A 7,917-nucleotide genomic window follows, 5' to 3' on the forward strand; every position below is an offset into this window, starting at 1 on the left:
AGCAGAGTAATAGCTGCCCGATGTAAAGGAGACCAAGGCAGAGTCCTGAGCATGTCATGTGTGCCCTCGGATATTTAGAGCCACTACGTCCAGGCAGCTAAGATACTCAACATGAAGGAAATGCACTTGGAATTACTCAGAGAGTAGGGGATGAAGCCATTTTCTCAGGGAGCTCATGTGCTCTGTTGGGGTGTGTCCAAATGTTGGCTGTTTGGGGCAGACAAAAGTATGTGTTGTGAAAATTGTGTTTATTTTCCCCATGGCCCTTTTATTTCCATGTTCTCTTTGGAAAAGGTGAGTGGAGCTGAGAATACAGCAAGCTGGCAGAGTCTGGGCCAGCCTGCACAGAGCCCTAGGTTTGATACCCAACATCAAATAAGCCAGGGGTAGCAGCATACCCCTGTCATCCCCGTATTCTGAAGATCAGATTCAAGGACATCCTCTGTCATATAGTGGGTTTGGGACCAGCCTGCAATACACGGGAGCCTATCTCAAAAACACAATGCCAAAATAAAATAAAACCAAAACCAAAAGACCCTGGCAAAACAGAAAAGAACAAGAGGAAGATGAAAAGAGAAAGGAAGAGCAGAATAGAAGAAAAACGGGAGAAAAGGCAAACAAGGACCTCGGGCTGGTGGGCCCAGTAGTAGGTCCAGTGTTAAGAACATTAGGATGCATAGCTCCTCCCTTGGCAGCATTACAGGTCTCTGCTACATGAAAGAAAGGTGCGGAATGAGCATGCGAGTCTGAGGGAGAGCAGGCCTGGTGGACAGGAGCAGCTAGACAGCCCTTGGAATCATTACAGGCCCAGAGGTGTGATCCTTGAGCACTGGCCTTCCTGCTAAGAGTCTCTTTTCCAGGGTCCATGGAAGATGGAGATCCAACCAGTGAAGACCACAGACAGAAAGACACTCCCACACACTCTGCTGTCATCAAACCTAGCAGAGCATCTTTCTCAGCTCTTGTCTGTGCCTTATCAGCCATCTTCCTGAATACATCCCATCACCGTAGGTTGGATAGACCTAAGCGGAAGGGAGGGGAGGGGAGGCCTGGAGGTGGTGGCTATTGGAGAGGAGAGAAATGAGGGGAGGGTTGCTTTTTAACAACACTGATTGTCATCTAAGGTCCTCTTGTTCACCTTCACGCCCACTACCCTTCCTCCTCCCTCTCTCACTGACCCCTGGGAAGTGGTATTTCTGATGGAGGTGGAAATACCTCCAGGTATGGAGGTTCGTTTTTAGTTCAGGAGAAAGAAAGGCTCCAAGAGAAATCACTGAGACAGTGAGGGTGCACAGCACGAATACTGCACCCCCTGGAGTCGGGCAGTCACTGGGGGTATGGTGGCAGTGGCCACAAGCCTAGGCCAGTGGAGTCAAGTGGTACTTAATAGGACACCCCTTGCTAATTCAAATCCCAACAGCCTATTAACTCAGTCCCTTAGGATATTTGTGGAACCACCCACAGGGTGGTGACAGGAAGTGACAAATCCCACACACACACACACACACCGCACTCAGGTTGATAAAACTAACCTTGATGTACTATTATGCTTCAAAGAAATCACAGTCCAAAGGCCCCACCCTACCGGAAAACTTCTCATAGGTGAACACCCCCAAAGGGCAGCACTAGCTTCTTGCTGACCAGTGAGTTTTGAGAACACAGAGAGCAAAGCCAGTACCACAAGTTTCCCAGGTTTGATAAGAGGGTCCGTAAAATGATAGAACGGACAAAGTGCTTGGTCCTCATCATTCCTTCGTGATAAAGAGGAGGTGACGCAAGCAAGCGGTTGTGAAAGAGACCTTCCTGCCTGGGTTCTCTGCAGAGTCAGCTCTCACACTACCTGGCTAGACCAATGGTCAAGCATCACCAGATCTGAAGTGGAGGCAGTAAGCCTGATGCCAGGACTAGCCTGTCCAGAGGCAAACCTCCAAGGTCACTGCTTTTCTGACTCTGGAACAGCAGATCTCTCATTCCCGAGATGGGCAGACCCGGGAACAGTTACTCAACATCCCTGCAAACCCATGCTTCAACAGCACGCAGCAAAAGTGCTGTGGTACCTGGTGCACTATTGGGCACATGGCAAGTCCTGAGGGAAAAAAAGCTCTTGTCAGGGCTAGGATATGGTTCAGTCAGCACAGTTCTTGCTGCGTAAGCCTGAGGACCTAAGTTAGCTTCTCAGACGAGGTCCGGTGTGGTGGCATGTGTTTATTGTCCCAGTTCCGGAAAGGTGGAGACAGTAGAGTTCTGGGACTAACTTAGTCTACTTGTTGAGTTCCAGGCCAATGAGAACCTCTGTCTCACAACAAATACGGCAAGAAGCTGAGGAAGAATTCCAAAGGTTGGCCTCTGGCACCAGGTGCACTTACACGTCTACACACCCCTGCACACATGTGTAGTATGCCTGTACGCACACCAGCAGAATGAGTTTCTCTTTTCTTGCCTCCATTTTCACAGCCTTTCTCCGGTCACATCATCTGTTATGAACTGTCCCAAAAGATATAATCGTCATCTTGGTTCCTCCTGCAGATGAATGTCTTAACAAGTCCTTGTTCCTATTTAAAGGCAGCTCTTCTAATTGGAGGAGACAGGACTATCTCTGACCCAGCCCCACCCCCTTCCTCAAGTCCTCCCACAAGCCACTCACAAACCCCCGGCTGAGAGTAGGAGGACCCAGGAAGGACCGAGAGATCTGTAGTAGCACTTCGTGGACTGGCTGACCTTCCAAACCCTATGAGGTCATTTATTTATGCACATCCCGAGAATGGGGAAGCGAGGAGGAATCCTGCCCTGTGCCTATGGGCAGGGCTGCAGAGAGACTGTGTCTCATCCTGACAGACCCAGAAGTACCAACCACAGAATTGAGGTGTGAGCTGTGAAGGCTGAGGTCACTGCTGGGACCATACCACACTTGCAGAGCGCTGCCAAACTCAAAAGTCACCTCTGGCTGCACCCAGCCAAGAGCCACTGCATCTGCTAGGCACGAGTATGAGACAGAGCAGGCAGGCAGTATACTCCTGCTTTATAAAAATGATGCCAAATCTGGAACTGGGAGCTCATCTGCCTGGAAGACAGAAGACGCTTCTTCCTCTTCTTTTTCTTTCTTTTTTTTTTTTTTTAAGGTGAATTCACTTTTTAAAACTTAAACTTTCTTAAATGGACCCTCTAGCATATCCACAATGCTATGCCATCAATACTTCTATTTCATTCCAAACCATTTTCCACCATCCCAAAAGGGAATCCCATACTTGTGAACCACTCACCCCTCACTCCTTCCCCCAGCCCCGACTAGTCTGTCTAGATCCTGTCTATATGGATTTGAGATGGGAAGGTTTGCTAAAGATTAACTATCTTCCAGTCTCTTATTCTTTGGCCTATGCGTTAAGCCCGACTCACCAGTGTTAAAGTACACATTACCCTCAGAACTAAATAAGCCCAGGTTCGGATTCCAGGCCCAACCATCGCGATCTGAGTGTCTTTTGAAGTCTCACTTTTAACCCTATTCCATGGGTTTCTGTTTAGAATCAAAAGAAACGGATCCATAGGGCTCTAAGTGCTTCCCTGACGATGGCAGCAGTAATATTCATGGTTCCAGAAAAATCTCAAATAGGGGCTGACCATGTAAACTCAATACTTGGTATCAAGAGTGTCACACATGAAAATCTTTTTACAGGCTAAACTTTTAGGCTATCCAAAGAAAGGTTAACCCTACAAGTGAACAAAGAGCAAGTTTTCAAAATAGAACTGTAAATATTTTACTTTTGAAAGCATCAGACGGACTAAAGTTCCAATACAATTGACAATCTGCTTGCTCTGTGGCCTTGGGGAAGCAGCTGCACGTCTCTGATGCTATTCTCTTAACCAGCAAAGAGTAAAGTCATCCACCTCAGAAGATTGCCTTGACCAAATATAATATCTGCTATGTGTGTTGGCACGCAACTGAGTTCTCTGTTCTTTCGTAGTGCCCCCCCCTCTGGAGCCCTGGGGTGCAAAGAGGCACACTGACCTTGTGGAATGTGTCTGTGCCCTAGGGAAGTGCCATATAACACACCTATGACCCCAGCACTTAAGACACTTGAGGCAGGTGGATCACCAGCCTTCTCTACTAAGGAGTTCCCAGCTCAGCCTAGACTACAGGGAAAGTCGGTTTCAGAAAAACAAAACGACAACATCACCTTAAGCCAGATGCCTGGCTGAAATTTGGTTTGGTCTGGACAGTATTTTTACAAAAATTAAATTTATTGTGCTTTTCTGGGTTATATGTGCAGCAAATTTTTCTAGTGTTCCCATCACCAAGATCCTATTAGACACAGCGACTTCACCTGCCTGTGTTACCTGCCCTCCTCCTGTCTGCCTGCCTGCATTTCCAGCTGTTGCTTTATTCAAGCTTTTGTGCCTTTCACCAGCTGAGACAGGCACACGAGTGATGCCCGCACACTTTTATATTGTGCTTCTTCCAAGGGGAATTCGGAAGTTCCCCGAGACAGCTGCTCCGTGGACATAGAGGGCAGGCTCAGAGTCCACGACTTCCATCTCCAGTTTCCCAACCTGACCAGTGCTTTATTTAATTTACACCCTGCCTCTTACAGGGCACCCATCCACTTGAATTACAAAGTTTAGATTCAGTCCTGCCATTCAGACTAGACTGTCAAAGGGGGACAGCGGGGGCTGTTATACCACATGGGGTATCAAAACCCAGCCATGAAGCCCCTTGTCCATGCTCACTCCCTCAAAGCCCCTCAAGAGCATCTTAGATCTAACCCGTGCTTATAGCCCTGAAAAGAGACCTGACTTTATTCGGGAGTCGCTCAGTTTCTGCATCTCCTCACTTTCATTCCTCAGTTCCTACCCTCAGAGGGGGTTAAAGTCCAGTGAAAATCAAGGTTAAACCCCCAGCCCACCACAGGGAGCCATGCCACGTGCGCAGGCCCGGAAAAAGAAAAAGATAAATGGTAGCCGTAATCCACCTCGGAAAAGAGACGGAGAAAATCCCCTCCCATTGTCCCTTCCTCCTTTCCCTCACCTCTTGGTGCACGGAGCTCAGGTAGCCCTGGAAGCCCCCACCCCCACCCCCGGGGCAGAAAGAGCATGGCGCACACGTGGGGCGCAGCGAGCCCGTGAATTGCAAGCAGCTTCCTGAAGCTGGGCAGGGAGGAGGGGGACCGGGATGCCTCTGCCACACGCCCTGGAGCCCGCCCTTGGAGCACACCCGGCTCCAGATCCCTTACCCTGTGAGGGGCCGAATGCCTGGGAGCTTCTGAGTGGGGCTTCCTGGATCCGGCTTCTGGCTGTCAGGAGAGCCCCTATCCTTCCTTCCTCAGCCCGGGCTTCTCCAGGGGCAGGGTGGCTTCAGAGCGTCCATGCAGGCAGGCAAGCAGGCAGACAGGCAGGCAGGCAGACTGGCTAGTGTCCCCCCTTCTGCCCTGCCCTCAGCTGTCCCAGCCAGGCCATAGCCGGGCTTTCTGACATACTGGTGCTGGGGACTTCACTTCCTGGTTTGGTTTTTTTTTTTTTTTTTTTTTTTTTCCTCTTTCACAACTGAAAGTGGAAGCGCTTCTGACCAGGAGGAGGGAGCCAGGCAGCCAAAGCTACCCCGGCTCGTTTTTTTTTTTTTTTTTTAAAGCCTTTAGCCCCAGCCCCTAAGGGCTGAAACAAAAGCCACCTTGCATCCACACAGTCCACCTGCTCCCGCTGGTCCCACTAGCTCTCTCCTAAAACGAAAATCCAAATGAAACCGAGTTGAGGTGCCCCTGGATTCACTGCCAGAGAGACGGAGGTGACGTTGTTCCCCGCTGCGTTTGCAGGACAGGAAAGTCCAGCTAGAGGGACCTCCGCCCTTGGGTCAGTCTCAACACAACTGTCTTCACGTAGCCCCTCTCCCCTTCCCCAGGAACACCGGCGGTCCTCACAGAGACAACAGAAAAAAAAAAAAAAAAAAAAAGCCAGGAACCACTGGGGCAGCGAGACATTAAATTGACGTGGCTCTTTTTCCTCTGACACACCAGATCGGCCTTCCAGTCAGCCAAGTTTAACGTAAAATTGTGTTCTGTGACCCCTCTCACACCTCAGCATTACCCCGGGTTCGCGATTGGCTTATTTGATCACCCTTTAAGGCTTTGTCTGGTCTCCCAGGGGTACGAGGAGATCCCGTTCTAGAATGACAGGTTCTGCCCCCCCCCGCCCCCCCCCCACACCCAGCAGCAACACTACAGACAGGCAGAATTACACAGCACTTTCCTAGCCTAGATCCCTCCAAAAAGGATCAGCAGGAAGTTCAAGATGAGCCTGGCTCTTCCTGAGAGCACCAGCTACCTTAAGGGATTCTTTCTCTCTGCAGAGAGCACCCACTCCTGCAGGGGAGGCCAGGAAAATGGAGCCATATCTCAGAGAACAGCAGGTCTGTCCTCTTTGGAAGGATAGAAGGAGGTGCCTCTGGCTTTTGTTTAGTTTCAGAGCTTCCCCCGGAAACAATTTTCTTCAGAGGAGACCATTAGATGGCAGAGTGGATGCCAAGCCTTGGTGCCTGGGATGCCCCCCCCTCCCCCGCCGCATCTCTCTAAGGTCCTTCTTAGCTGTTGCAGGGTCAGAGGAGACCCAACTAATATTGTGGCTACTGGTCTCATCTAGAACTGAATGTCGAATTCAGCAAGATTTTAATCCAAAGATTTAATGGGAGGATTCTGACATCACCCAAGACGTTCTGTCTTGGATGACTGGAGCAGAACAGGGAGTGACTGACCACCATGTCTTATCTAAAGCCAAGCCACAGGATCCAACACCTCAGAGATGTATCGAAAATACGAGGTTAGTGTTGCTGCCCTAGCAGCAGATGCCCCCTGAGCCAACACATATCATATCCATAGGATGCTTGCCAGCCCCTAACAGCATCCCTGCTACTCCCTCCCTTCCAATAGGAGTCTCAATTGCCAGCAGTTAAGAGGCACCTTTAACTAAGAATTTCTGAATGGCAGGTGAAGGAAACCTACATCCTGATTCAGTCTTTAACTTTCCAAAGCTTTGTGCCTTTTAAAAAGTGAGAATATTCTCTTCCAATCCCCCCTCTCCTCAAGTGGCTCAAATGTTTCCCTTCCCAATCGATTTTCTTTCTTCACCTCCCACACAAGTCGGCTGAGATTACCACTCGTGTTATGAAAGAACTCGAAGCAGGTTGAGGATGAATACGCATCCCACTGCCCCCCCATAGCCCCCTACTCCCCTAGACTTGTGAAGGCAGCTCACCTTGTGAGAACAGTCACAGTTGCTGGGTCGAGGAATGGCTCCTCTTGCAGCTGGCTTGCTGGTTCAGCACCACATGCAGCAGCCTCCGACTTTCCACGCTCTGGGACTAGGCACATCTGAAGTCACAGGATCCTGTCCTGAGAGTGTCCTGCCAGCTCTTCTGGAACCTTTGGACCTGTTGCAATAGAGGTGCAAAGGTAGAAGTTACCTGCTCAAACACTTTTAGTCACCTCTGACAGAAGTGGAGAATTTGGCAAAAGGTTAAACAAGAGATTGTTAGGCAATGGATTTAAGAGGAAAAAAACAAAGAGCAATTGGCTCAGAAAGTGCTACTGAGTGGGGTGAAACTGTTATAAAGCTCAGACTTCGGGGGAAGGAGTAGGCAATGAATAGGGGCTTTGCATGTGAGTTTTTTCTTTGCCCCCATTTTTGGGACTAGAACAGAAAGAGGCCAGACTAGAATAATAAGGCAGAGAAAGTGCACCTTAATTTTAGGGTGACAGGATGTGGGGGGGGGGAGTCACTTGCACTGACTCAGGCTATGGCTTCAAGATCTGGCCAGAGTAAGTTTGTGTTTGGAGATGAGCTTCCTAGGAAAGCCGGGATAATCCAGGATATTCCAAAGCAAACAAACAAGCAGAGCTGGCCTGAAGTCTGAAATGTGAACCATAAGACGAACCC

General features: G+C 49.5%; 1 protein-coding gene across 2 annotated transcripts in view; it reads right to left on the reverse strand.

Moving 5' to 3' along the window:
• Acsl5 (acyl-CoA synthetase long chain family member 5) overlaps positions 1-7,387 on the reverse strand; it is a 51,236-nt gene extending 43,849 nt beyond the window's left edge. The window contains exon 1 of one of the 2 annotated variants that reach the window (XM_050147710.1): positions 7,237-7,387. The gene's annotated coding sequence lies outside the window, so the exon portion shown is untranslated. Of the gene's footprint in view, positions 1-5,225; positions 5,475-7,236 lie in introns of those variants that run through there. The other variant, XM_050147719.1, reaches the window with a different exon arrangement.
• Positions 7,388-7,917: the final 530 nt, after the last annotated feature.

This window comes from Alexandromys fortis, unplaced genomic scaffold, assembly GCF_014885135.2.
Source record: "Alexandromys fortis isolate MF-2015 unplaced genomic scaffold, M_Fortis_MF-2015_v1.1 scaffold_16, whole genome shotgun sequence".
Classification (NCBI taxonomy): Eukaryota; Metazoa; Chordata; class Mammalia; order Rodentia; family Cricetidae; genus Alexandromys; species Alexandromys fortis.